Source organism: Puma concolor, chromosome A2 (genome assembly GCF_028749965.1).
Source record: "Puma concolor isolate L17-30 chromosome A2, mPumCon1.1.hap2, whole genome shotgun sequence".
Lineage (NCBI taxonomy): Eukaryota > Metazoa > Chordata > Mammalia > Carnivora > Felidae > Puma > Puma concolor.
This window is the reverse complement of record NC_141668.1, coordinates 26,459,845-26,486,102: the sequence shown is the minus strand read 5'-3', so window position 1 is coordinate 26,486,102 and position 26,258 is coordinate 26,459,845. Positions and strand designations below refer to the sequence as shown.

Here is a 26,258-nt window from a genome sequence, read left to right as displayed (position 1 = left end):
CTCATGCTCTGTGTCTCTCTGTCTCAAAAATAAATAAATGTTAAAAAAAAATTAAAAAAAATAAGCAAAATCTTAAAATGAATGAGCTCTAAATCTCAAAAAGATGATCAAAACAAAGAATTACTAAAGAAATGTATGATTAAGTAAGTGGCTAACAAATATTCAAAATGTTACAGCACTTCCCAGGGTGCAATGCATGGGCATGTTGCTTTTAGGCTTAAAAGCCCTTTATAATTAATGTGGCAGTCCTATAGCTCTCTGGTCACTTATGTGTACTTCCTTTTGTTATAATGCAGTTGATAAGGCATCTGGCCCTGTACAGTACACAGGCATTGCACTCCACCCTCAGTTAATTATGACACCAATGAGTGGTATTTTAAAATTCTTGATATTTTGAGCCATTCTCTTAAGTCTCTTATTTATAATAGCAGAATTTCAGGGGCACCTGGGTGGCTCAGCCAGTTGAGCGTCCAACTTAGGCTCAGGTCATGATCTTGTGGTCTGTGGGTTCGAGCCCCATGTCAGGCTCTGTGCTGACAGCTCAGAGCCTGAAGCCTGCTTTGGATTCTGTGCCTCCCAACTCATGCTCTGTCTCTCCCTCTCTCTCAAAAATAAACATTAAAAATTTTTTATAATATCAGAATTTCTGCTTTCCCTATGAAGTTAAAAGGAGCATATTTAGCCAGCAACATTCATTGCCTCTCATGCCACCAGTGAAAAGACTAAGAAATCATATTGTAACAGAATATTGGATGCAACTTTTTCTTTACCCCAGAAATCCAAGACCCGAAGCTGAAAGGTCCAAGAAGAGTTGCCCCCAAATTGCCTTTGATTTACATTCAAAAGAGTCAGTGAGCTATCTTGAAGATCAACCAAGATGCTCCAGAAGCACCCCACTTTAAGGAAGAATGCCCCTACTTCATCCCTAACCATAAACCTTTTATCTTCATAAGGGGAAAAAAATTGGTGGGGAGGGCATCCATCTGAGACTCACCAGCTTCGAGAGAAAGGCAATATGCACAGTAGAGGCTACTGGCTTCCCTCCTCAGAATGAGGGTTTGCCAACCAAACCACTTGTAGAGACTACTGGTATCTGCATGAATATATGTTCTGAGTGGATGCTCACTGAGCAACAGATCTGACAGGTACATCTGGGTTTACCACTAGAAAGAAGGATGATGTGATAGGTTTTTGGAATCTCTTGATGTATGTCCCAACAAATGTGAGGCGTATGTCAACAGAGAGAATGCTTACTGCTAGAAATTTCTAAGGCTGGAGGCTTGCTGGAGGAGCCTGAAAAATGGGATAAAAACTTACAGTAACAGTATCTCATCCAGTTCAGAGTAAAAAGTTAGGGCAATGATTATGGTTATATTTAGAGATAGTGGGTGGCTTCCAAGACCTTGGAGATGGAGAAAAGGACTTACTAATTCAAATGGCTTCACTTTTATGTGAAAAAAATATATATACAGACGTTAGATAATAGGCAGGAACCATAGGCTTTTCCAGCAGCCTCTGAGTCACACAATGAGTCCAAGTCGCATCTTTCCTGGTCAAAGAGTTTTGATTAGAGATTTTGATCAATAACAAGGAGGAAGGGATATTATGGCTGTTTTCTAAAAGGCTCCTCATCAAAGAAGATGTGAGAGGTCAAGGCTGAACGCAACTCAAGGAAATCATACATACCACTGATTTGGAAACTGTCAGCCAACATCACTAGTGAATGGAACCAAACTGAACCAGAGTGAGAACAAGGGTATTTCCCCACTACTGATGGACCTCCAGTTAGATAAGATGAACTCAGTCTCACCTATTGCTCCTTTCTGCCCCCAATCATCTGTAGAGAGAGGGAAATAAGATGTCCAAAAGGAGAAGAGCAACCTGTACGCACAAACCTGCTCCAATCCCTGCCCACAAGCCCTCACTCACACTGAAGTTGACCAAAATAATAGCTCTAGCCTACACTGGAAATGTGAGGGGTAGAGCTTTGAATAGGATGTGAACTGCATTCCAAATGATGCTGAGTTCATTTTGGTAGACAAAAATGATCAGAAAGCTATGAATTGGTACTCAACTTTTCTAAAGGACAAAAAAAGAAGTAAACAATGTTTTATTTATAACACCATAAATCAAAATTATTTAGTAAACCATTTATAATAACAAGAAAGGAAGAAATTTGGCTGCTGTTGTATATCAGTTTGAGGGTCTCAAAATTAGAACAAGGAAACAGAACAGAGATGACCTAAAAGGCAAAAAAAGAATGAAGCTTCAAAACAGTATTATCTTCTCCTGACTCAGATCTTTCCAACATGAGTTCAAGACTCTGTTTAAGATTTTGTGAATTGTCATAACATCAATACATTATTCATACTTACACTGATAAAAAAAAAGATACATTCCAATAAATAAAATGTTTCTAAATGATTTCATTTTTTTAATTGAAAAAAATTCTGTTAATTTAGGTGATTCAGTGCTGATGTCAATTTTAAAAACAAAACAGTTTAGGGTTATCTGATCAGCATACAAAACATACAGTTCTCTGGTTTACATTTCCCCATGAAAACTGCATGGCTCTCTCTCTTGTCCCTCTGTGGACTATCATTTTAACTTCATATAATTACAAATTTTTGAAGATTTTTAAATGAAAAGTCGACTTTGGGGTAAATGATAACTCCCCTAAATTCATATGAAGATCATGGATCTGTTGCCTACTAAAAAACTATTATAAAAATTTCCCTCATTTAATAATGTCTACCTTGAAGTTAAAAATGTTGATCAGGTTAAGAAGTAAATGGAACCATTCTTCCATAGGGTTTTTATAACATTAAAATTAAATCTTAAAAAGGGTAATACTAGAGCCTATCTGGTGGCTTCAGTATTATGACGATTGTTTGTAGCTCTTTAATCAGTTGGAAATCATGACAAAGGGGTTTGGATCTAGCTCCATGAAACGTGCTAAGCAAATGTAAAATCTCTGTCAAGGTTGACAGTATTGAAAGGGAAATCAGGGAGAAGAGCAAATCAAGACGTGTAATCCCTGAAAATAAACCAGAGAACAATGCTTTTGCAAATTAGCTGTGAAACAGCCGTGATTCAGCACCTTACTCATGATTCTTCAAAATGCCACTCTATCATACTTTTCAAAATTATTCTTTTTTCATTTATGCCTCAAATGTTAGCTGCTCCGAATGAACACATAAAAGAGTCACAAGAATCTAATAAGGAAAATGCTGTTTCTTCTCTCAAAACAGTGGGTCATCTAAAGATTGAGTCGTTTCTTAATCTAGTTCTATTTTTTTGTTTTACATAATGTAGCCACAAGCCACCCTGTCCCTAATTTGCTCCCCACAATGAAGCAGGCAAAAGTACCAAGTAACTATTGTTTGCAACGGGGTGCTTTCCAGTTTAGGTATTTAATACTCCTGACAGGTTCCATGGAATGAAACTTTTGTTCTCCCAAGATACACTGAATTGGTTCAAAAAGAGACAAACCTGCTGAAAGTGAATTTTATTTTTAATTTTATTGTACTGCAAGAAGAAAGGAGCACTTTGCAGTCAGCTCAGAGATGCCAGTCAAATACTGAAAGGCCACTACTTCTCAGGTAGTGTTAACATGCTGTCACAAGTTGAATGAAACCAGGTGGAGGAAGCTTTCTTTAGTTAGTGACAGTCCATTTTGCTGCGTGACAATGGCACGGGCCAAGTGTTTTCTCCCGCTAATCCCTGGTAAAGTGTGTCTTCTATAGTCCTCTGACAATGTAAGTTATCCCAAAACACAGCCTATCCATTTAGAAAGGAATATCTACTCTATTATTGACTGCAAAGTTTTAGGACTCCAAGCTGAATACAGAAAGGGAAATTATAGGCACCCAAGTCAGTCCCAGGTTGTCCAGGTTTCCAGATCTAAGCAACATCAATCCTAGAAATTATCCTTTTTTAAATTCCAGTCCTTAAAAATGCTTCCAGTTTTCAATCAGGGCTCTAAGAACAACTCCCCACACCCCCACTCCCACCCCCACACACACGTGGTAAAATGTTCTCTCTCTAGTCACCTGAAATGTGAGTTTATTGTTTATTTACTTGGATTTCAAGACTAGAAAATTCTGATTTTCCCCTTAACCCTTTCCTGGCTCCAGACTGCATCACATTTTTCCAATCTCCTTGATTCCTAAAGTTAACTTGATATTTCTTTTGGTTTCTATTTGCTCCCCCCACCCTGCCACCCACAGCTTCTTCCCCATCTCATTTCTTTTCAATCAGCACTTTGCCTCATGCTTACTCTCTACATCACATATTTATATTTTCTTGCCTTTAGTTATCTTATATTTGATTAGCGTTCACCTGCATTCCCCCTCTGGGAGACAGTATAGAATAATGTTGGATGAAAAGTCTTTGCATCAGTGAGTATGGAGTGAGATATGAGTCCTAAACATCTGTCAGGTAGGATATTTCTTGAATTATAACTTTAGGGCTCAAAGCATTAAGCCACTCCAGCTGCAATAGCCAACTTCATTGTATGAATATAAAACAAACTAGAAATTAGAAATTCAAAATGTCTTCTACACTCCTAGGAAGCAATCTGCCCACTGTCAAAGACTAGAAGTCTCTAAAGAAGTTTTATAAGTGGTAATGAATAATTTAATCTAGAACTATTCCTATTATCCGTGTATTGGAAGGTTAAAGAGCTCTTGAAAAACATCTTCTTTTCCCTGAATGCCACTGATGCTAAATTATAAAGCTACATATCCCCTTCCATAAGTTACCACTTCCTCTGGCTACCTCATCCTAGGAAAACCAGGCATTTGGAAGAGCAAAAACACAATCCAGAACTCTTTTTGGAAAGCAGGTGTCCAGTTAATTCATATATTCATCCATGAATATCCCAACAAAATCTTGTCTTAACAACACATATTTAGACTGTTGGCCGCTTAAGTCATGACCAGATTTAAATATTACTCCTGTGATGTCTGCCATTTCTTTTCCAAATCTAATAACCTACACAACTAATAGACAATCATCTCTTCACAACTAAGACAACATTTCATGAGGTTGCTTTCAAATCACATTCATACTGCTGGACTAGGATAAGGAGTGGGCCATGAATTTGCAATCCATCACTCCAGGAGCCCTCTGCAGGATCCCTCTGGATATGCAAGAAAAAATAAAGTCATTGGAGACTATGTAATCTCACAAAACATAAAGAGAGTTTTCACCAACAGAGGACATTTTAAATACATACCAGAAATATAGAAAATGGAAGTTGATTGGTTGATAGATAAAAATAAGCGGAGAATTCACAACCTAAGATATACTGCTAGGGTGCTTCAAAGAAAACCAACTTGCTCAAAGGAAACTCCATGAAGATATCACACCCAGATACAGCAAGTCATTTGAATTTTATAAGAGTTAAATGATATTAAAACACTGTGCTGAAAATAGTAGATGTGCAGCATCACTGACGGTCTATGTTACAGAATCAGGATAAGATGTCCATTCCATTCCACTGGCAACTACTTATAGGCAAGAAACCAGAGGGCTCTCCTTAAAGAAACCAAACAAACATCCAGGAATACTAAGACTTCTAGTGTGTGCGCTGGCCCTTCTCAGGAGAAAAAACCCTCTTCAACTACCAAGAGATATGCTGCCCCCCACCCCCCGACACTTCTCACCTGCACAGAACTCCTGATCTGACTTCTTCAGATCAGAGATTCAGGAGGAGGAAAGTCAATCTTCTTTCACAGCAGCAGAGGAAACTCATTCCAATTATCAAGGAATTTCCTAAACCAGCTATCACCAAATAGCAGAAAAGGGAAAGAGAGAACAGAACATAAACAAACTGAAAAGTCTCTGTGTGATCTTGGAGGAAAGGGAGGAATTCCACAGAATGAAAAGGAAGTTTAAAAAACTGTAAATAGTGTATTTATAGAATTTCAAGAGGAAAATTCACCCATAAATACAAAATAGGATGCTATTAAAAGTGAATACCAGGGATCAAAAATGCTTTTATTACAGATAATAGTATCATTGCTGAAATTAAAAGTTGGAAAGACTAGAAGATAAAATTGAGAACATGTAGAATGCATAAAGCAAAAAGATAAATATGAGAGAAAATGTAAGAGCAATAAAGGGTCATCCCACTGGGTACGATGTTTGGTTAACAGAATTGCAAAAAGAAAAATCAGAGAAGATTGAGGGGTGGTATAATATCTAATAAGTAATACAAAGAAATGTTCCGGTGCTGAGGATATGAATCTTCATACTGCACGGGTGCACTGAGTCCCTATACAAGGAATGACAGATGACACCAAATCACCCCAGGTATTTCTTATTGGCAATAATGAATATTAGAAACAACCAAGTAATTCCTTCAAAATTCTGATGGAAAATAATTTTCTATCAATGCTTCCAGATCTAACCAAGCCATCAATTAAGTACAAGGCAGAATAAAACTATTTTTTAGACATTTACTGAGAGTTTTCTTCCCTTGGACCCTAGCATGGGAATTTATTTGAAGACATATCCTAAAAATGTAGGAAGTAAATTATGTGAGAGGAAAACATGAAATTCATGAGATGATATTCTATCCAAGAAGGGAATTCAGGGGAGGGCAGTTATACAACAAACTTAGAAAGTAACCAGTAAAGCTGGGAACAGGGAGACAGAGAGGTCCAGAAGGGAAATCTCTAAGGTGGTTGAAGAAAGACTCATGATTATAATGTAGAGAGAGGGAGGGAGGAAGGGGGGGAAAGTGGGAAAGAGAGAGAGGGAGAGAGAGGGGGGAAGAGAGAGAACAATATGCAAGAGAAAACAAGCAGAATGGTGATTGGAAAAGCAGGACAAATATTTTTTGAAGTCTAAATATAAAGCAAATAACAATACATTTGAGTGTTAAGCAATAGACTGAGCATAAGAAAAGAGGACCCATCTGACCTTGATGCCAGAACATTCTGCTCCACGTGGCCCAGCTTTATGGCATCAGATCTTTTGGAGGAGGAAATGGAGTCTTAATATGTACAGGGTCATAATAATGTAAATGTTTATTCCTTTTCTACTTTTGGAGTCAATCTAGGGACAAAGAAAGAGGAGCAGTGGTTGTCCTCACAGAACAGACTGTCAATATTAACAACTTAATGATGTGAAAGTGAAAGTGGGGCCCCCCAAAAAATGGGTTGTATACAAGAGAAGAAAAAGCATCACAAAGGGTGCACGTTTTAATATATTTTTCTTATAAAGCAGAAAGTTGAGATTTGTGTCATAAGATATACCTCAAAAGACTGGAGCCAGAAATAGAGGCTTAGGTATATTTTTACACGGTTATAAAATTTACCAGAAGGAAAACCAGAATCTCAACAGAATACCATAACAACACAGGGAGAAGGAGAGAGAGTGAAGGGTAGCAAAAGTGAACCGAGTCCTTACCTTTCTTATCCTAATGTATAGATAACTTTATAAATGAAGGATTTAAGATATGAAAATAATATTTGGAGTTGTCACACACACACACAAAAAAAAAAAACCCAAAAAACAAAAAACAAGAGCAAACACAAAGAACTGGTAAACACCTAGAAGAGATTGTCTCTTTACACTGGGTCCAAGGTCTGGAGAGGTACAATCAGGTATTCTTACTTCCCACTTCAAGCAGTTTTCTAAAACAGAAACTTCAAAATAAATTTAAAAGCCAAACTTAAAACACCATTTCAAATTGCATCCCCATCATCACCAAATACCTGGAAACTAAGTTCATAATTCTGGGTTCAGACAATGATGCTGTTCAGTGCGCTAACACCAAATAGTAACTATTGGTTTAATAAATAAACCATTACATCAAAAATATGACTATTGTTACTGGCAGAATATTAAACATCTCATCATTGCCGGACATAAGCAAACTCACGGATTTCAGATGGAGTATAGAGCTCTTTAGCAGATAACCACAGAGTTTATCATGATCAAGTGAAGGCATGGCAGGAAGTCAAGGAACTCTGAGCACAGACCGAGGCGATTTAAGAAAAGGATGTGATAAATTTGGAAAGCCACGTATTCACCATGAATACATTCTGATGCCGGATGTAAAAGTGCCTTTTCTTAGGGGCACTTTCTTAGGATTTTCCCACCTATCGCATGTTCAGTGATAAAGCTGTACCTTCCTTCAGGCCTGGCCTTTGTTTGAAATCAACTACCTGAATCTTCAGATGTGTTTTCTAACTCTGTTTTTTCCCCTTGCTTTTTTTTTTTTTTTAACCTTGCCTTTTTTTTTTTCTACACAGTGAAGTCTTTAAGTGTGTGGTGACCTGAAATTCCTCAGGACAACTAGAACTCCATTTCTTTCATTTTCATTTTCTTTCCTTCTTTCTTTCTTTTTAATTAGACACTCACAAAGTGCAGTGCACTTTTTTTTGTTTGTTTGTTTCAAGCAGCCTCCCTTTTTTTGAACTGTTCTGCAGGCTGGCCCAGAGACTACATCTATTGTCTGATGTTATCGATTGCCCTGGCTGTTAAGGCGTGGAATCGGCACTTCCTGTGCAGAGGTTCCCTGATGAATACTGACTCGATTAGGCCAGGATAGCATAACATGACTCACTGTCTTCTGTCAGCCCTATTGAATTCCAAGCTGTCTCAGAACCAGCTTACTTGCTATCCTCTTAAATTCTCTGGTGGTTCTTTTCCCCCCAGTTAGTTGTGAGCTACCACACACTGTAAGGAGAGAAAGCAGACACTTTAGGGATTGAAACAAAATCTGCTACCTGACCCATGAGTCTTGTTTTCAAAGCTGAGGAAAGAAAGAAAAATATTAACCAAACCACCCTGACTAATCAAATATCAATGTGAGACTCAGGAACATTATATTTGCTTAAATACATACACTATATTTTTTATTATGATACTTCTACATTTTTTTAAAGTTTATTTTTTTAATTTGAGAGAGAGAGAAAATGAGCAGGGGAGGGGCAGAGAGAGAGGGAGAGAGAATCCCAAGCAGGCTCTGCACTGTCATGAGATCATGACCTGAGCCAAAACCAAGAGTTGGACGCTCACCTGACTGAGCCATCCAGGGGCCCCATGATACCCTTACATTTCTGACTATGAAAGTCTTACATTTATGAGGCACCAACCCCTTTAAAGATCATTCTATGTCTCAAGGCAGTAAGGTAAGTTTTCTTTTCTTTTCTTGTATTTATGTCTCTCTTACTCTGGCACCTTAATTGCCGTGTGGAATTTTAGGTCTTGCACCAAATATATTTCTCTCATCACCCAACCATTAGCCCTTCATCTCCAGGCCTCCACCTACTTTTCTCCTAGAGTGGTTAATAATAAGACACATGACGGAGGCCAATGGGGGTAGCCACTGTACAGCATAAGCTGCTGGAATCTTGGTCAAGGGCTATAGCTAAAGACTCATGAGTAAGTCATTTTTACTTCCTGAGCCTCAGTTTCCTCTGCTCTAAATATCCTTAACAGTTGCAAAGTCAATGCACCATGTGAATTGGGTCCAATATTATGTAATTTTTAAAACGTAATTTCCACCAAAATAATGAAAAGTGATTGAGATATGTATTGATGTCACTCACAAGTACTAAAAGAGGGCTGAATTCATAACATGGAGCACAACGTATGAGGTCATCTTTCCCCAGTTTTTAATGTCTCTCGTGCTTGCAAATATCTCTAAGTCTCTTCCTTCTTTTAAAAACTTTTTAGAAATTCCTCAAACATCAGCCCACACTATTTCTTGTCTCTATTTCTCTGCTCCCACCTTTTTTTGATATTTTTAACATTTTTTTATTCCTTAAAAACTCAGTGAAGATTCTGACTGTACAGGCCCAGGGTATAAATTCCCTCCAGTCTGAATGGATGGTAGAGACATCAATACTTATTATCAAAGCCTAATTACAAGTTAATCTCACCCCCAGCCCCCACTGACTCTGCAGCTCCTTTTCTAGATCAGCAGGACAGTCTTCTTCAGAAGCATAGGTTGTGCAGTCTTTGAATCCAGGAAAATATCCTAGAGCCAAATCCTGTAGTTGCCGGCTCTATGGCATCCATGGCTTACCATAACTGTACTATTTCAGTAGGAAACCTCCCCATAACTCAGAGGCCTATTTTTCTGCCCTTGGCCATCAAGGACAGAAAGGATCCCTACTATCTCTATTGGTATCCAAGTCTAACTCCTCCGAGTACAGACTCAGTGGTGCAGGTCTTTAAGCCATAAGCCAATCCACACTTGGCTGCCAGACCTCCTGCATCCATTCTAAATGGTCTCTCATTTCTTAAGGTATTTGGTATCTTATGAGGTGAGGTTAAAGAGCTAATTTCCAATCTGAAACTACCTAAAGGAACTTCTTATGCTGTCTCAATTTAGTGAATTTACTTAATACTGAGTCAAAAAAAAAAAAAAAAAGAAAAGAAAACAACAACAACAAAAAAACAAAAACAAAGCAAAACAAAAAGAATCCACACAGTAGTCCAAAGCCAAACAGCAGATTACCATCCCAAACCATTATTCTAATATCAGAGAAGGAGTTCAAGTTTCCTTCTAGCTCTGATATAGTGTTCCAGGACAACAAAAGATGACATCTAATCATTTGGAAATTTCTCTGAAATTTCCAAGCTGTAAAACACTGAAATCCTATTCCAATCTACCTTCTAGGTAATGATTTACTCTAAAAAACACTAGGCAAGACACTTTACATTCAAAGACTATCACCACAGAAAACTCAGCTGCCTCATGGCACTACAGCATGGTGACTAAATATCCAAAAAATAATTTGGAAGCAACTTAAAGATTTATGGAAGTTTCTCAGCAATTCCAAAAGATGAATCTCTATGTAACACATCTAACCAAGCACAATTTCTTAAAATCCTTTTGTACCCCCTTAAGCATGCTTTCTGCTACAGGTTTCTTGATCTCAAACACTCATTCACTCTCTCTCTCTGCCTTGTCCCTCTCCCTCCCTCCCACCCTTCTCTGTCTCTCTGTGGATGTACTTTTCACATTTAGCAGGTACTCAAAAAACTCTCTTATTCTTTTTTAACCTTCAAATCTCCCACCAAACCAGCCCGTGCTCCGTTCTTTATTCCTCTACCTCTCATGTGCTAGGTACATTCATTTCTTTCTCTGGTTTCTCGATATAAGTCAGTCAAGCTTATTTCAATGATTCCCTGCTTCCCCCCTCATTCACAGACCTGATTATGGACAGCAAAATGATTCTCCTTAAAGAGAAGACTAGAGTGAAAAACTCTTTTTTTTTTTTTAATTTTTTTTTCAACGTTTTTTATTTATTTTTGGGACAGAGAGAGACAGAGCATGAACGGGGGAGGGGCAGAGAGAGAGGGAGACACAGAATCGGAAACAGGCTCCAGGCTCCGAGCCATCAGCCCAGAGCCTGACGCGGGGCTCGAACTCACGGACCGTGAGATCATGACCTGGTTGAAGTCGGACACCCAACCGACTGCGCCACCCAGGCGCCCCTAGAGTGAAAAACTCTTAATCGTCTTCTATTCCTACTGTTTCTGTTACATAAAAAGAAGCCATGTCATCACAGTGGATTGGTTTGAAGCTACATGACATGAGGTATTTACATATATTTCTGACACAGGAAGAATTTTTGATTCAAAGAAAATAAAAGGAGCAACACAAAAAGCAGAATACAGTTTGGCCCGAATCCCACACCACTCTGGGCACAGCCCCTCAGTCTCCTGACCCCATTCGCACTTAGCATCCTGCAGGAGGAACGGGAACAAGAGACAGGAGAGAAGGATAAACGATGGCAGAGAAGAGGTTTGTGGTTTGCGTGAGGCGTGAGCTTGGAGAGGACTACAGCCCGCCTTAGTGCATCTCCTGCTCCAAGAGCCGAGCTGCAGATCTGCTCGGTGAGGAGGAGGGCAGAGGCAGCCACAAAGCTCCAGAACAGCTGCTCCCTTCTCTTCTTCCACTCAACATTTAGACAACCGGGCAGTTTAGGGCAGCCGCTAGGGAGCAGCGGCAGATGGCCGCCATGCTCCAGAGGTGCGCTCCTGAACGGTGAGAGCTCCCTTACAAAGGGCAGCTATTTCTTACATGCCAATAAATATGATTTGCTGAAAGGCTGCAAAAAGGCACATTCGTGAACAATTACTGTTTTTAACTTTGGTCTTTAATTTAGCTCTCTGATGTTATGAGTATTTTATTTTATATATCGGCTATAGAACAATTAGTAAGCTTAAAACAAAAAGAAAATTTAAAAAAAATGTATTTGTTTTCTTTCCATCTGGCCTTACCCACATGAAGTAAGGGAGAAATGGCAAAGTGACAAACCTACAATGAAATTTTTCAGATTCAACACACATTTACTGAGAACCTACTCTGTGTGCCAGTTGCAGTACCAGAATTTTCCATGGGCCCTGGGGTAAAAGACTGAACTTCACACACACACACACACACACACACACACACACACACCCAAAAAGAAGCACAAAAACTGGAAGAAACTAAATATTAGAAGTTCAGTTCTGTTGAAGTCTATGCAAATCCAATTCTGACTAAATTTATGCATACCTCAATATATGTCAAAAATTCTTCCAAATGAGAAAGTGACAAAGTTGAAATTAAAAAAAAAATTTTAATGTTGATTTTAATGTTTCATTTTTGAGAGACAGAGAGAGAGAGAGAGAGAGCGAGCATGAGCAGGGGAGGGGCAGAGAGAGAAGGAGACACAGAATCCGAACCAGGCTCCAGACTCTGAGCTGCCGGCACAGAGCTCCACACGGGGCTCAAACCCACAGATGGTGAAATCATGACCTGAGCCGAAGTTGGAAGCCTAACTGACTGAGCCACCCAGACGCCCCCCAAATTGACTTTGTGTGACTGTTATCCTCTACACAAAACGATTATGGTCCTCACAAATAAGAGCTAATGATTCTACAGCACTTTGAAGTTTACAAGGCATTTTCACATACAAAACCTTTTTGACCTGTAAAAAGATTCAGTAAAATAGGATCTGGTACATAATAGAGGCCTCCGCTTCCCAGATGAGGAAAGGTTTCAGAGCTGTTGTTGTGCTGACTGGGTCAGTGCCTATCCTGGAGCAGTGACATTTTATTAAGCATACGGCAGGCAATGGACATTACAACGAGGCTTTGCTCTGATGCTGGTGGAATGTTTCATCATTGGCCAACTAGATTTTTTGGAATTTTGTGTGGAAAAGGCAAAATCAGTTGGTATTGTAGCAAAAGAAATTTTACTTGTCTATTTTCTGGGATGCCACAGGGGGGTCTATAATTTGTCAACTGCACTAAAATCTCAGCCACAATGTCTCCTGAGTTTGTTCACTGTACTATTCACTTACATATGCTAAAAAGGCGGGAATTCATAAAAATTAAACTATAAGATATCTGCTTAGTACTCTGTTATTAACCAACATTATAGAAATAATTATTAACCTGCTTAGCCCACTTGAGAAACTACAAAGAAAGCTGTGGTTAGAATAAAGGATAATTTTCTTTTTGTGGCCAATAAGCCCTAAATCTAAAGTGTGCCTATGTACTAAAAATGGAAATGGTCAAGTGGCATTGTTAAATTACAATTGTCACTGAAATCCACCTTTTTTTGTAGACTGATGGCATTTAATCTTCTTAATGCCCAAGTGTGATCAGGTCATTTCCTTCCAGTGACTGATGACACCCACACTCAAAAGCTGAGATCCAAATTGAAAATTCGCTTTTAAAATAGATCTTCTATGATTCCCCTTCCTATTTCCTCTGTTCTATTTTTTTTAAGTTTATTCATTGAGGGGGGGAGGGGCAGAGAGAGAGGGAGCGAGAGAATCCCAAGCAGCCTCTGAACTGTGATCAGGAGCCCAATGTGCTCAAACTCACTAACAGTGAGATCATGACCTGAACTGAAATCAAGAGTCAGATGCTTAAAAGACCTAGCCACCCAGAGGCCCCCGTTGTCTCTGTTCTTTATGAAAATTCCTAGACTCCCCCTCTCTGCCTATGTGCAGTCTACCCCCTCTCCATGTTGTGCCTTCCTTCATGTCCCATGCCCAGAACGTTCAAGCTCCAAGTAGATTCAGGGTGACTTCCTCCTTGAAGCTTTCTCCTATGGCAGCCTTATCCCTAAAGTCTTTCTCCTGCATTCTCATTTGCTTCAGAGGCATCATGAGTCCACCTTTCCCTGGTTTCCCATATGTCCAATCATTCACCATGTCATCTTGATTCTCCTTCAGTATTCCTAAAAGCCCTCACACTGGAGTAGGCTGTGTGTGCCCGTGAATTTCACTTACATTTCTGCTAGCTGAGCGATCTTCAATATAGCCCCTTATTGTTAATCTTAAGTTTTCTCTTCTAAAAATGGTCATTCTACCAGTAACTTAACTCTTAGGGTTATGATAAGGATTAAATGAGTTAATAAATGTAAATGTCGACTTAGGTGGAAAATTCATCTTAAGCCAACATTTCTCAAAGTGAGCTTCAAGGAATATTAGTTCCACAAAATGTTCTTCAAATAAAAAAGGGATTCACGGTCAAATCAATTTATTCAACAGTACATTCAATGCCTCCTTCTCAGTCAGCCATAATGTGCATTAGCATATTAAAGGCTCCACAAGTATTGCAGGAAAACAAAACAAAACAAAAACAGTTGTCCTAATGTTCCCTAAACTTATTTGACCAGAGAGCCTTTGTGTGCATATATAGCAGCTATTTAAAATCCTGTGGAACCAGTGTTCCAGGAAGGCATTTGAGAAAATGCTGACTTGGACAAGACCCACAGTTACCATTTTGGAAGTTGTTTCAGCCTCAAGTTTCCAACACTTTTAGAAAAAAAAAAATATTATTTTTTTATTTTTTGTAAGAGACTATCTTTTAATTTTCAGAGTCACCACAAACTCCAGAAAAATGAGCCAATTGTCCAGTGGGAGGCTGTGTCACAGGATAGTAGAATGGTATTAACTTTCTAAGGCCAATTATTTCTTAAGCATCTCTTAAAGGATATGAAAAAATTTTTCATGCAACGCCTAGTAATTGCTTATCCAGCTAGTAACAGATGCGAAACTTCATCTCAGGAGAAAAGTTGAACATACAAATAGTGAAAACCTGATAAAGAGTGGGAAGAAGTCCAGGGAGACCCAGAAAATGGGTAAACAGGCACAAAGGCAGAATGGAGACATGATCACTGTGCCTGAGTCCCGATACATCTACCTCTAAACATAAAGCTGCTTACTGTGTACAAGGTAGAAGGGCAATAAATACTTGTAGGCTCATTGTCTCAATGTCACAAGCTGAATGCAACAGAATTTGAGACAGCGCAGTGGGAATTCTGAAAATATTTTATTTCCCTCTTTTTATGGGAGCAAAAATAAGCCTAGCTCCCATCTATCGCTCAGATGTGGCCTGTTCCTCTCTACCGTGACGTCCCCTAATTCTTCACAGAGAACTTAGCTCTCTTTTATCTTTGCTGAAAAGTGCTTTCCAAATAAACAAGCATTTCTCAAATCACATTAGTTACTTCTACTTAGCCCTGTTTGATTTTCGGCCCATTCAGTAGAATAAACTTAGCTTCCCTATAGCACAGTTCTATTTTTCAAGCATATTATAAAAACGTGTATCTGCAAAATCAAAAGACAATGAGTACCATTAATTAATATAATTAATTAATTAGTAATATTTACATTTTTATTAAAACAAAGGTAACCTTTCTCATTTCTGTTATAGTTTTGTAGGCTGTAAGCAGCCATGCTTCTTTAAATAAGTACCCCAAATTGAAAATAATCACATAAGACCTCTGATTAGTGAGGTTTACACTGTAGAATCACTTCTATATAGATGAATGATTGAGGCCTTACACCTTTTTACAGTACATTTATCTTTTTCTTTCTTTCTTTCTTTCTTTCTTTCTTTCTTTCTTTCTTTCTTTCTTTCTTTCTTTCGTTAAGCTTTATGCCCAGCGTGGAGCCCAACATGGGGCTTGAAATCAGGACCCTGAGGTCAAGACCTGAGCTGAGATCAAGAGTCAGTTGCTTGAGCAAGTAAGCCACCCAGGTGCCCCTACAGTACTTTTTTCATCTAAAAAACAATAAGTAAATAAACAGGAAAATACATATAACATTACATTCACACTCTGAAGTATTCAATTAGAAAGTAATAGATCTGGAAGAAATTTTAGTGAAAAGCTATATTTAATTCATAATTTTATAAACATGGAAACTGAGGCCCCAAACATTAAGTCATAAAGCACAAATCTGTCTCAGGATTAGTAAGAGTCCAGGTTAAATACCAGTCTCCTAAACTCTGGTGATACATCCTGTATTGTCACGGGGCATGGCAGGGTCTGTTCTTCAAGTCCATTTGTGCCTTGGACAACATGAAATCACACCCCTATAGAATATTTTATAGCTACCATTTATAAAAATCAACTGGTTCTTTGATTAACTAATATTAAGGATAGGGTAATTCGTTGCACAAATTTAAAAAACTTAATTCACACACACCAAAGCTCAAAGTATATTTGTAGTAGGAGATTTCCATTGTAATCTGTCCCTTTGGGTTCCCTCTGAACATTTTCACAAGAGTTTAGATCAGTAGTCTTGAAGATCATAAAATAGCTTAATCCAGAAGTCATGTCTGATATTTGGAATCTAAAAACATGGCATGAATGCAGAGAAATGCATATACCAATTGACCTGATAGCTACAAAGCAGTCAAATGAGAACTAATACAGCAAAGCCTACCAGAGTGTTAAAACAACTTGAGAAATAGAGAGCAGGGGCAACTTTGAAATTCTTGGAAACTCTAAGAGTTTCATTTTAGTGCCACAGACAGCAACACAACACAACAGACAGGGATGGAAAGTAGAAGCAGGAGAAGAAAGCATACAGGTCTGTTTTCACACACGACTATGTTAACAGGAGCTAGACCTATGTGGCATTGTTTTTAAACGAGAACTTTTTCTTCTTAGGTACGTTTACTGCAATTGTGGTAGGTTTACCACGTCTAAGACATCACTATCCCAGGTATAAGGATAAGGTGTAATGTTCCCTTTCTTATTTTCAAGAAATATTCTATATTAAAGGGTTAACTATAAGTCTAAAACTGTCATATAAAAATGAATTTCATTCAGTTCTGAGATAAGATATCACTCTTCCTTGTTTCTCTCTACATAAAATAACAAATATTCACAGCAGATTTATTCATAATTATTTTGCAGGTATCCTTCAAAGGGTGAATGGTTAAAGAAACTTGGTATATCCATACCATGGAATAATACTGAACAACAAAAAGGGACACACAACTTGGATAAATTTTGAGGGAATTATGTTGAATGAAAAAAGCTGAAACTCAAAGGATTACATACAGGATAATTCCATTTATTTGCAATGACAAATTTGTAGAAATAGAGAACATTTGAGTTGTTGCCAGGTACTGGGGGGAGGTGTATGGGAGGGAAATGGATCTGGCAATAAAAGGGCAACATGGGGATCCTTGTGGTGATGAAAATGTCCTGTATCTTGACTATAGTGGTAGAAGCAAGGACCAAGACAGGTAACAAAATTTCACAGAACTACCCCCTCACACACTAGATGAGTAAAAATAAAACTGAGGAGATTTGACAAAATTGGTGGACCATATAAATGTCCATGTCCTGGTTGTAATATTACACTATAGTTTTCAAGATGTTATTGTTGGGGAGAAATAGGCAAAGGGGAAATGAGATCTTTCCTTATTATTTGTTACAACTGCATGTGAATCTGCAATCATCTTAAAATGAGTTTAATTAAGAATGATTTTAGGGGCACCTGGGTGGCTCCGTTGGTTAAATGCCTGACCTCAGCTCACGTCATGATCTCACAGTTCGTGGGTTCAAGCCCCACATTGGGCTCTGTTCTGACAGCTCAGAGCCTGGAGCCTGCTTTGGATTCTGTGTCTCCCTCTCTCTCTGCCCCGCCCCCCCCCATGCTCTGTCTCTGTCTCAAATATAAATAAAACATTTAAAATTTTTTAAAAAAAAATTTTAAAAATGATTTTAGAACAAAAGCAATCAAAGAATAGTAAAATTTGGTACTTTTATGTGTCTTTGTTGTATCCCTCTGTCATTTATTTATGGATTGATGTCTCAACCTCCGAGTTGATATAGAACTGTACATTTCTAGAACTTCATTTGGTGATAATGATCAATAACTTCAGTAAAATGGTATAGGGACTTTGGGGAAGATCCAGGTTCTGTCTCCATTTTCCTTCCTTAAATAGTGGAAATTTTGAGGAAAGATGCCATGCTAAATTTTTGATTCAGTCAACAGACACACTAACTTTATTCTTTTTAGTTTCATGCCCTTACCAGCTACTGACCTCTATCTATATCTGGGGGCAACATATTTTATTCATATATAATACTTTTCAGTTCTTACTTGTAATTCTCTTGCACATTGTAGATTTTAAATAACACTGATGTGTCCATTGAGCTTTTTAAAAGTACCCTAGCATACAGGGTTCACATATATTTTAGCAAATTTACCATAAGAAAATGACTTTTTTTTTTACCAGTTATTCCTCTATTCTATATTATCATTTTATGTTTATAACCTTATTTTAACCTTTCCTATTCTACTCATCATGTTAAAATTGTACTTACTTTACTCCTCCCAAGGCTAGAATAGGGATTAAAATGCCATTTATTATAATTTTTATTACTTTATTATCCCCATAAAAGTCTAGAATCACCATCTTCCTTTGCCCATCTTTGGTGTTGGTATAAAGAAGCATTTTGTATTTTATGTTATGTCCTTCTTTGACTTGCATCATATTTTTTTGATTTTCCTTTTCTAATTTGATCTCTATCATTTTGTTTAGTTTTCATTTCCTTTTCTGTGTCATTGTCACAATTATTTATAAAAATAGCTATTTAAGCGCTAATGACTTCTATTTTTCATCAATAATGATAGACATTTTAATGCTCTACTTATATTTCCCTGATAAACTACTAGATTCCCTGGATACTATTAGGTTACTCCAGGAATCTGCCTCCAACAAGATTGAGATAACGGATTCCAGCATCTCAAATCTTAATATGATTAAACCATATTTTATATGGCATGTATTTGTGTATTCTTAAAAAATCACAGCAATGGCACATTGGAGACACTTTATTTGGGAAACTATATTTTTATATGGCATAATTTTGTTCTTAAAATATCAGCATGACTATTTCTTATTCTACTGAGCAGCCTAGGTGAATCTATTGGTTGTAATTACTGACGAGGAAATCAAACTTGACTACTAACTAAAATTTATTAAGTCTCTTTATTCTTCCTTCGTAATTTCCTGGTTTGTTTGTCTATCCTACTATGTAATGTATCTTATTACATCCTTTTAAATATCTTATGGAACAAGGCTCAAACCATGTACATGGACAGATAAGGCAGAGATAATCTGTCAGACAGGCAGCAATGGATATTGTCCCTTCAAGGTAAGTATTGAAGCCACTAAGCAACACTGAGGTCCTACAGGCTATAGGAAGTTCTGCAAATGGCACAGCAGGAATAAAAGCCAATGGTAATAGTAACAGTAAGTCCTTCAGAATTTTATGTGCGCCCCCAATTCACACTCCTCTTGCTCTTGTGTGTGACTTTGGATTTTCCCTTCTTCTTTATGGGGCTCAATTAGATGTACCCTGAACTAGATTTTCCATTCTGGGTTTTGTATCTGACTTCACTCCTGATTACTATTATGGCTCTGAACTCTACCCTTACCCCATGTGCTCTAGGTTATACCTTATCTCCAGATTAATACTTTATGGTTAGCTCACCTTTATGGTCTTGTAAAAATAACACTACTTTTATTTTTGAGTTCCTTAATTTATTTCATGAATATTGAGTGAGACCCACATTGTGGTAATTTTTAAACATTCAAAGACAAGTACTACATGCTCTTTGCCCTAAATTATCAGTGCTTCTCTGAGGACAAATAGTAGGGGCCTTCTGAAGTCAGGTTTCTCTCATCAGGCCATCCAAGTACTAGGGTCTTCCCAACTTGTCTCCATGGGGATATCGCAAACCAGTTGGATCAAAACAGTTCCCAATTTCCCAGTCTCCAGACCAAGACAGAATGTTTCTCAGTGAACACTAATCCTACTTTACCAGTAAGAATGTGTGCTCAAGATAGACAAGAATAAAGGAACATGGATGGATGCATTGTGGACTCATGAACGAGACATTTCCTTGGATTCTGCTCCTACTTAGTGCTACCAGTTTAGGGGTGACCCTATGAACTGAATCTTACATACCTCTATATCATTACAGCACCTAGCACAGCAGTGGCACGTTGGAGGCACTTTATTCTGGAATGGATGGATGAATGAATAGATGGAGATGGATGGATGCTTTTTCCATGGACTGTACACTCTCGCAACCATTTCTGGCCACCAAAGTAACTGAAGATCAGTTTGAATCTCATGAATCAAGAAACTTTATCCTCCTCATAGTTGGAAGTAATCATTACACCTTCTGAATTCATAGTTTGTTCTTTAATCTGTTCCTAGTTATGCTTTTATTGTAGTTACTCAAGCATATAGTTGCCTTTAATGAATTGCGAATCTTTTAATATCTGGAAGTTTATTTTATTGAACCTTGTACTCCTCAACAGCTTAGCATCCTGCCTGGCAGGGAGCCGCCACTGAATAAATAAACTGTGTACAAGTCTACTTCCTAATCAATAATCTCGGATCATTGTCCCATATTCAGTCAGTATTTAGAAAATATCAGCATATTATTCATGACATTTAACAAATACTTACTGAGCACCTACCCTGGGCTAGCAAGAACATAGTTAAAATTTAATTACCTTGGCATTTGCTCAACTTGTCAAAAACATGAATTTACCAAATGCTGTTTTCTCATAAACAGAGATATAACTACTGACCCCAAAATGACTTTTTTAAAAAAGAATATATTTGAATCTAATAAACAAAAATACAGTTTGACCACTAGTCATCTTGTTGTACAGAATGGGAGCAGAATAGTTTTTCCGAATGGAGTATAAAGACAGGAACTACAGTGGCATTTAAAGTTCTGTCAGAATGTAGTGAAAGGTCTCAGAGAATTGACTCTACATTCATGGTTTGTGGGAAAGGGAGAGCTGGCCTCACAGGGTGAGCTATCTTTCATAAGCACTGACAGTGATATGAAAGAGCATTTCTAAATGTAGGCAACTTTGCAAATGGAGAAATCGAGGCAAAGAGACAATGCATGGCTTCTCAGAGCCCAAGCAAATAAAGGGTCAAGTCTCCCCTCAAACACTGTTCCAACTCCATTCAATCCATCTTTACTTCAAGACTATTTCAATATCCTTCACTATTGAAAAGCTGTTCCTCTATTTAATGAATCCAATGGTTTTCGTTAAAAACTTGTAATGTTTATCCAAAACAGCATACCCACAAGGCAAATGAGGACACTGAGGAATTCTTTCTATCTGTATTCCAAGAAAGTGGAGGAAACTCCAGTACAGCATGTAACTGACTAACCATCTACAGGCAAATAGATATACATATAATTAAATACTATATTAAAATATATTTAAATTAAAATATTATATTATAAATGATATATATTACATGTCCATAGGAAAGACAGATTTAATTGGGCTAAACACCAAAAATTTTGCTCAAGTTTCTGGTTGTCCCCAAAGCATGCAGCCCATTTTTTTAATACTAAAGTGAACATTTTGGATTTATTGTACAGGCACAGAAAAGTTATCATGGTGTATGTACTTCTTTTTAAGTTAATCCCTGCTCAAAACATCAAAATAAAGTCAAAAAAGACTTTGCATGTATGGAATTTTAGATTGAAACTATAGGTCCTCAGTAGTAGACTAGTTATTGTGGCAAAACAAAACAAATTATTATTACCATATTCACTTAACATTGACTATGTGGCAAGCAGCTACGATCTTTGTGTATGTGATTAATCCTTTAATTATCTCAAGAACTCTGTGAAGTAGTTATGATTGTTTCCATGCAGATGAAGAATCTGAGACTAAAAGAGCTAAAATAACATGCGCAGGGCCTAAGACTCATGAATGGAAGGTTGGAATTCAAACCTTTTTCTGACTTTGAAGTCTCGTTCTTCACCACTATATTCGAATGCATTCAATCTTCATAATGCCTATTTATTATCCCCACTTAACAGATGAGATAACTGAGGAACAGGATTCAGTGCCTTGTGAAGAGTTACATTCTTCTATGGAGTGACCCACTCAAAATTAAATCAGTGTCAATGAAGCCATTCTTCAAATCACCCTTCCCAATTGACACGGTGCCACTAATAATTGTGGTTGAGACACTCTTATAGAGTTGCTATCCTTTACTACTATTATTTATCTCCAAATTATTTAATTGAATAAAAACAGAAGAAAACAGAACAATAAAACAAGCAAAACCATCTGCCTCATTCCCACCATAATCAAAAAATAAACAATACAAAATAAATAAAAACCAGTAAGCTCTGGTTGGAAGTATAAAAAAGTGAGCCCTGAGTTAGAGTTATTTTAGGTACATCCATTAACCTCCATATACCTTCTCCCCATGGACTTACAGCAGCATATGGCTGTTCTCCCCGCAGTTCAGGCTCTGCTGTTTACTCGGAACCTCGAGGTTACAATATGTTTTGTAATCACTAATAAGGACCACCTGCCTCTTGAGACATTCAGTCTAACAAAATGGAGAGACCTAATTGTTCAAATTCGTTCTCAGACAACACGCCCTTCACGCACGGACTGAGGCACTGAATAGAAAGCCTAAATCAAACTAAACAATTGTACTCGCTGATTGTAGTTGCTACATTAAGAACATATGTTAGTTCCATCATAAAGAAAAAGAAGCAATAATATTTGGAACAATAAAGACAATGCTTTTGAGGAAATAAAACACCTCATAATTTTCCAGGAAAAAGAAAAAAAAATAACCTACTTGTTTAAAAAATTCTTTCACTCCACTAAGGTACATTCAGGGCAAATCTGTCACATTCATACATGCTTCATCGTACACAGGCTGTGTACAAAATCATCCCATGCTTGAATTCAGCCAGAAAAACTGGCTCCTTGAAGCAGAATTCCATCCAATAACTGACTGATAAATGCTTACAGCTCAGAGTGTAAAATCTACTGTAAATCTGGTTTAACAGATTAAGGAGAGATGGGAGGACACAGGGGAGAGTATCCTCCCCTGGCCCTCAACACATCCGTCATCGGCAGCCAGGCTGGATTAGGAAAGTCTCCCTGGGCTGCTGCTTGGAGACACTGCACACACCTTCATCCATGCACCTGCCTCACTACGCTGGCATTGTTGGTTTGAGTGCTGGTCTATCCTTCCAGGCTATGAGCACCCTGAGAACTACATATTCACTCTAGTCCCAAAACTTAGCCCAGTGTATGTGCACAGAATGAATTTATCAAGTCCATTCAAAAAACAATTGCTTAGCTGACATTACCTGGCCATATGCTACCATATAGAAAGTTTGTATTTATCTCACTTAAAGGTTACTTTTTAAGTGTAGATAGATTTTCTAAAGTATTAAGGCCAATAATAAAGATAAGAAGAAACACTGGGCTATGGAGACAAATGGTCAGCATTTTGATGAAGAGATTCTCTCATAACTTTCTAAAGCAAATTCAAGTGCCTCTGTAATGAGCAGTGTTTTACTCACATCGATTACCATATCTCCCACTGGCCATGTAGAATCATGAGACACTGGATTAAGTATAGGTAATGTTTATGGATTTCATGTGTGCCAAGTCCTGGACTAAATGCTTCATTATATTATTTCATTAAATTCTTATTACAGCCATACAAAACAGGGGCTACTAATGTGTTCATTTTACAGGTGATAAAACTGAAGCAAAGCATTTGTTTGATGCCTTGACTAATGTCCAAGCAGGACTTTAATAAACTGGTCACTTTCCAAGCACCCCCTACTCGGGCTTCAAACAGGTCACTGATCCAAGGGGAAACAATTTGTCCTGCTATACTCCAGAAGTCAACCCTAACTTACAACCTCTCCCCACAGTCTAATTTACTTACTTTTCTTCTCAGAGATACATTCTCTCTGTTTCAGTAAAGCTGGTACTCCTATCTAGTTATAAATGGTCATAATCATGCATAAGAAATAACTCTTACAAATTGTTTTGATATATTTTATGAATAGTTACACAATAATAAACATAAAACTCTCATGCACTGTTAAATGTACATTAAAGAACAGCTTGAGATTCAATATGAAGTTTTATAACAAATATATCATGCACATATATAGAGAGATGTGTGTATATATACTTTTTGTGTAAATGTTTTAGGTATGTTAGTATAGTGGACATATTTTTCAACCATTGAACTTTGCTATGTACATCCTTAGTCATAAGAATGTAATAGGCAGTTTAGCATTAATAAATATCAGATAAAAAGTAGCTAACCTATTTTAACCCATATCAAATTTTCTTTGTCATGTTTAATTATTTTATTTCACATAGGTTTACTATCAAAAGACCTTTTGACAAAAATCTATTGATTTTCAGATTGGCATTAATGACTTGTAGACTTATAAAAACTATGCTTCAATATATGTTAATTTGGGTTACGGAACAGTAGATAAGGTTTCTTCAGGCTGCTGCATGTAGTTAACTGCAGATACGTGGTCTTACAAAGCACAACAATAGTTAGAAATATAAGCTGTCTTTGTGCATTATTGATAGCTAAACCATGATAATTATCAGGAAGTCATTTCAGAGACAGTAGATCATAAATATCCTAGTTTTATTATTTCTCATCATCTGCTTCCTTTTTGAAAACTTTGGTGACTGATGCTGCATAAGCATGCCACTTAAGGAGCTCTCTTTGGAGATACAGAAGTAAAAAGCTGTATTAAAAATTACCAACTCGATGTCTTTTGAGTGGGTTCAAACACAAGAAAGCACATGTGAACATGTTACACACATATAGACAAGAATAATCTCCACCCTCGTGTACATCATAAGCTTTTACCTTCTAGCTAGGGTAAGGGATGGCTAGGAAATGAACTTAATTGTTCATTTAGGAAATAAACTCAATTCTCACAGTGTTATGATGGCTTTGAGGATCAAGAAGAGATACTTTCATTATGGGAAAGAATGAAATACATATTAGAACAATAAGACAGTACATGAATATGTTTGTAGTTTATTTGAGGCATTTACAAAGTCCCTGACTGTCTACAGAGGAAACGCTAAGTCCCTGTAAATAGTCCTATATTACAGTTGTCAAAGACATGCTCAATGAATGAATGCCAATCCTTAGCTGAGACTATAGGGCACGTTCCTTATTTCTCTATACTGGAAGAAGCCAATGCACTGCTATCACATCATGGCTGTTAAAATGTGAAATAATTCTTTACCTAGTGGTGAACAGATGCTATTCCAATCACCCCAACACCCTCCCCATGCGGCCACTAACAGTCCTGCTCCCTTTCTGGGCCCCCCTTATCTCTCAGGTTCAGGATTGGCTTCCTGCTCCAGAGCCCCTTATAATTGGTGGGTGCTGGCACCACATAGCTCTCTCCAATGTCCCCGCAGACCCTTCCCCTAGGAAAGCCCCTCTGAAGGGCTGCCACCAGCCAGGCAAAACTGATGAACCTCCTGCACCCCACAGCCATCCTACACGCCACCCCCACCAGATCCCCACCAGACCCAGCAGTAGGAGACAGAGCCCCCTGTGTTGGTGACACCAGGGCAGGCAAATGCCCAGCCACCTTCGGCACCACCCCCAGGCCCTGGGACCCTGCTTAAGCTGAGTTCTTCAAGTTTTCCTCACATGGCCACTTCTAGGAAATGCCAAGTCTGTGGGCATTGGGTCTTGATAGCACGCCAGGTAGGTAGGGACAGCAGGCAGCCCGTAAGGCTGTTAAAGGATCTGACCATCACCTGTAGGTACATTAACTTTCTCTGATGTTGTGAATCAAAGAGGTAATGTAAATATAGGTCATGATTCACTTCCATCAATCAGACATGGTCATAAGGTCTCAATATCTGATGTGGCAAAGGTAAAATACACTTATTTTTAAGCCTAAACTTATTCATGGCACACTGTCATTCCTCCCCCCCACAACACACACACACACACACACACACACACACACACACACACACACACAGAGTGTACCAACACGTAAACAAGTGGGTCTTTCAGAAAAGGACAAAATTTCCCTAATACAGTCACTTAAAAGGAAATGAGATCTTTCGTTAAATCCCTATAGATACTAGACTTC

General features: G+C 38.0%; 1 protein-coding gene across 2 annotated transcripts in view; it reads right to left on the bottom strand.

Annotated features, from left to right (window-relative positions):
* Positions 1–26,258, bottom strand: part of GRM8 (glutamate metabotropic receptor 8) — a 763,463-nt gene that overhangs the window by 112,797 nt on the left and 624,408 nt on the right. The window lies entirely within an intron of this gene.